The sequence below is a fragment of the Mytilus galloprovincialis genome, chromosome 14, assembly GCF_965363235.1.
Source record: "Mytilus galloprovincialis chromosome 14, xbMytGall1.hap1.1, whole genome shotgun sequence".
In the NCBI taxonomy this organism is placed as follows: Eukaryota; Metazoa; Mollusca; class Bivalvia; order Mytilida; family Mytilidae; genus Mytilus; species Mytilus galloprovincialis.
Genome location: NC_134851.1, coordinates 63,621,283 through 63,626,448, shown reverse-complemented (window position 1 = coordinate 63,626,448; position 5,166 = coordinate 63,621,283). Strand labels below are relative to the sequence as shown.

Here is a 5,166-nt window from a genome sequence, read left to right as displayed (position 1 = left end):
CTTCAAATCAACAGACCCTGGGCCTCTATCACTTATAGTTTTCCAGTTAGAAATACATTTCAAAATTTTAAATACAAAAGGGGAAATAACTCTCATATGGAATCTCTATACGTCTTCGGTCAAAATAAAACAGAACATCCTGAGGATGTAACGAGCAATTTGGAAAAATAAATTTGTCGGTTTCTTATACGGTTGCAAAGCCTTAGAGATAACAAGAAAAAAAATGTTCGGGGAGATAACTCTTATATGGGAAGGTATTCGGTTAAGCAGTGTCAGTTTCAAAAGCATATAAACTGTATGATACCAAATTCTTAATATAGCGACATCTAGATCTTGCAAAACAAAAACAAAAAACAGCGAAGGAAAAAAATTTGGCGGAAGTAAAAAAAAAGTAATAATCAGAAGAAAACCAATTGGTCTTTCCACGGAAAAGTGGACAGACCTAATAATAATCAGAAGAAATCCAATAGGTCTTTTCACGGAAAGGTGGAAAGACCTAATAAATGTGTAATACAACCGGTTTACTGTCACATTCTGACATCCTCATGTTTATGTCGTATACTTGTTTTAAAACTAGTGTTTGTCTTTGAGTCTCTTTTTGTTTTACTCAATGTCATCAGAAGTGTGGCGACACTGATTTTTTAAAACTTTTCAGCATCATTGCTGTAATAAATCTAATATATAAGTTTTATAAAAAAAACATTGGCAAGAATTGTTCACGTTAGAAAGCTAACAAGATCAGACTGAAGGACGGACATCCTGTATTTCTATGTTCCCATCGACGCGTCGCACGGGGGCAAAAATCCAACGACATCTTAAAATCTTTTTGAATTTAGATTCATATTAATTTACACTTTGGTCTTCGGGGATGTGTGTGTTTATGGTGTTTTGAGATCGACATGATGTACAGTAAAATTGAGAATGGAAATGGGGAATGTGCCAAAGAGACAACAACCCGAACATAGAGCAGACAACAGCAGAAGGTCACCAACAGGTCTTCAATGCAACGACGCCTTGAACAGCTGGTAAAAACGCACCTTTTCGCAAAGTGGGGAGACAAAACGACTCACAGACGATTCGCAAAGGTGCCCATTTCTTTATTTACATAAATAGAAATGTGGGATATACACAGCAACCGGCCAATTAACGACAATCAAAACCAAAGACATATAGATAACACGTGACTAATGCAGGATGGACAACAACATTGAGAATGGAAGTATATTTAACTGCTAATCTGTTACAGTAGTTTTAGTAAAGATTCGTTGGTCTCTTGAATATGAAAGATAATAAGTATATTTAGTATTGCAGGTATGAAATCTATCAAATTATAAAATCACATGGTCACAACAATAGTCAGATTTAAGCTACATGTATAACAGCAACAAAGTTTAATCTCCTAGAACGTATTTGTTTGTCTTGAATAAAATCAAACCATTATGACATAAGGAGATGTGATATGATTGCTAATTAAACAACTTTCCATCAAAGACTAAATGACGTACATATATATTTGTGATCTCCCAATTACCATCCCACTAATACTATGAACTGCTTATACAAAAAGAAATTTTGTCAGCAAGTGATTTATTATAATTTATAAAATAGAATATCATAACATATGCTAAATAATTGTGTTCCCTTGGCTAAATACTGGGATCATATTGTTTTACCACAGTGCGTGAACCGGTGACAAAATATTATCGCCCCTGTAAACAGTGGGCTCTTTTCTGACTAGAGGTAATCGGTAAAGAACAGCGGAAAATGGTGTACATTGTTTACGAGCTTGAAATGAGCTAACACAGACGAACTGAGACGTGTCAACGTAATGTGAATATGATAATGCACCAGGTAAATTATTAATTGTTAAGTTTATCACATCATCGTATCTTCATATGATAGGTAAATAAGTGAATTTTCGATTTTAAGTGTCGTCAGGGTTCAAACCTGGAATCATGCCAACCTTTCATTATTTTTTTTTAATACTAACCTATAGTCGGAACATCTTGATTTTCTCCCAATTTGTAAAGTTAATTATGCTGCTTGACATATATTTTTTTTGAGAAAAAAAATTGATATGCAGTCAAATGTGGCAGTTTTTAATATTTGTTGCTATGTGAAATAAAGGGAAGTAAATTAAAGTAAAAGAAGGCGCGCTTTTTCAAATAGTAAACAATTTAATTCAGATGCATAGTATTTTGTCAAATGATAAAGAATATCGTAGAAACTTGCTAGAAATTCATCTAATTTATAAAAGATATACAACATGACATACTGAAATCTGAAAAGGGGTAAAACCACCATACCTTGAACAAATTCAGTTAAAAAAGGGGGGGGTGGTAAAATGCTACGAAATTTAGATTTTATTTATTTTTTGTCGACAGCCAAAAGATGATTTGACATGTAACTAACTACTTTTTCAATTTCATTGTAAAGTAAAATTGGCTTTTTTTGGGGTCTCTGTTTATTGTGGTCTGATGTTTTCAGGTTCTCTTTGGATTGCCAAATAATATTATAATCATCTAATTGAATGTTCAAATTATTTTGCAGCGATGGTGTGTATGGAAGGAAGACTGTCATAAAACCCAACAGTTCCGGATGGCCCTTTAAATAATTGCTTAACATCAATAGCGATGTAAGATTCAAGTGTTTGATTTAGCACAAGTTTAGCCAGGTTTTCCTTGTAATTGTGGCAGAAAAACCACTAGACAGTGTCATGCATTGAAAGGACATCAAACGGATATTTTATGGAATGATTCTCGTACATATAAAATCATATGCATAGGAATGTGAAGCTAGTGTCTTTCATGCAGCAATTTTTAATTTCCAATATAAACTCTGAAAAGACAAGAGCATAGAAATGTATACCAATGAGAAACATTCTTTGTGAATAAAATCATTCCAAAACTTAAATGTGTCATTAGTGTTGCATTATTTATCAGTAGAGATAATCAGATTCCAGTAAGATTGTCCAACTGATGGTTTTTGTTTGTAATCGTTTTTGTAAATCTTAGTTGTTTTGACAATCCGGGCTGTGCATGTTGCCCGGCTGACCCTTTCAGTGTGAGACAATATTTTGTTTATGATAAACAAAATCACTGATTCAAGACTGGAGCGGACCCCTTTTAGGCAGTTAGTGCGAATCCTTTAGGTTTAAACCATTACATGCAATACGGGGGGAGGGGGAAGATTTTTTTTTACCGAGTCAAACATTTTTCCTAATTATAATACATTGAGATTTAATATATACTTTGCTATATGTAGTGTGTATATTAAAGTATTGTCAACAAAATTCATCAAATTTGGGATCATAATATTGTTTAAGAAAAACCCTTACCCCCTGTACATCATAAAAGTTCATAATCTTCTGTAGCACACGTGCATGGTTAATTCGGATCACATATTTTCTATTCCGATGTTATAAGAATTCGAAGGTTCATATCATTTACAATATCATTCAAAACATTTCTGGGATTTTTTTTTACTATCAACGTTGAACCTCGAGGTTACATTGTAGTAAAAAAAAATCCAATAAAAACGTTGAATGTAAATGATATGCACCTTTAAATCTTATATTGTAGGACTCATGTTGTTCAAACATAATGTGTTGATCAATTATGTTATGATGATTTTGATAAACTTCACATTAGGTAATCTTTCACGTATATTGATTACATTATATCGAGTTGTCCCAACGATATACTTGTCGGTGAGCTCGATCATACGAATTTACCGACATTCATATAGACAAAATGACACAACTTTGAAAAATTCTTGTGACGAAACTACATTTCGGAACACGTTAAAAATTGGATACCCAGAAAGCTACATTATTAAGGTTTGATATATATTTTTTTCAAAAAAAAAGAAAAATATGCAGTCAAATCTGGCAGTTTTTTACACACCCCTATGTTGAACAATAGGTTGTTCAATTAACAGCATGTTTGGCAATTAAAAAATCATATATTAACACATTTAGCTTTAACATATACTTTATTTATAGTGGTTGTATAAAAGTTATATAATGGTTTTGTGTTTTAAGAGATATTCATCCCTATGCATATCGGGTTTTATGCGTAAATTGTCTCTCCTGTTCTTAGACCTTTTCTATCTCTTTCATAAGAAGAGTGACTTTTCTATTGTTCTAGTGTCACTGGAAATCCCACTGACCAGTGTCCTTTCTACAGTTCGTCCCGCACTTAGTATACTAGTATAGGTTCATACGGATGATTTCGTAGGATTATGTACAGTTTTTAAGCCTTAACTTTTAAACGATGTACCTGGTGTTAGTACATACACTTAAGATTCGCATCTTGTCATTTTTTTCTCTTTTCTCACAGATTGCTAAATTTGACATTTTGAAATATATTGCTCCGGTTAATTTTTTAACCTATATTGAGGGAGCACATACATATAATCTGTATATTCTTAGGGTCATTTTTTCTTTAACGACTTTTCGCAGACGACAGAATGTTGAACTTGGTTTATTTGAGTAAAATTTTGCATACAGTTTGTAAGGTTGTCCGACTAACTACGCACACATCCCACACGTTTACATTAAGTAGAGTCTCCTGTATTTTGTATTGTATCAGGATATTGATTTTCTTTTTAATTTTCAAAACTAACATAATGTTTAACCTTTCTTGACGGCTGCACAAAATGTGTTTGTCAGACACAACAATTCAAATTGCACTGTATCGTACTGTATATATAATATTTGAAAATTGGTTTTATTAAACTATTAATAATTCAAACAAACTTTTCTATTTGATTGACGAGATCTCTAACAAATATATCATATGTTCTTTTGCAAATCATCGTGTTAAATGATCTGATATTCCCAGAAGCACTACAACTCATTTACTCATGAAACATTTGGTTTTTATAATAACCCACATTTTTTAATAATGTAATGTTAGCTTGCAATTTTTTAATACAGAGACTTTTTGAATAATTCCAAATCAATATATTCCTGTATGTCTAGATAATTTATTTCCGTTCAAGGAATTATTACATATACATCGAAATGTTTTTCAGGGTGTACTAACTACGTTTTGGTCGAAATATAAAACGTGCCGTCATGATATATTATTTACAAACTATTTTATCGAATGTAACAACTTCAAACGACAACACATACATCTCGTCATTACTTGGTCCTCATCA

At 32.4% G+C, this 5,166-nt stretch overlaps 1 long non-coding RNA gene across 1 annotated transcript; it reads left to right on the top strand.

Moving 5' to 3' along the window:
- The first annotated feature begins 1,734 nt into the window (after nucleotides 1-1,734).
- Nucleotides 1,735-2,913, top strand: LOC143058862 (uncharacterized). Its single transcript, XR_012973259.1, has 2 exons — nucleotides 1,735-1,851; nucleotides 2,551-2,913. It is a non-coding gene; the product is annotated as an uncharacterized LOC143058862 (long non-coding RNA).
- The last annotated feature ends 2,253 nt before the right edge of the window (nucleotides 2,914-5,166 follow it).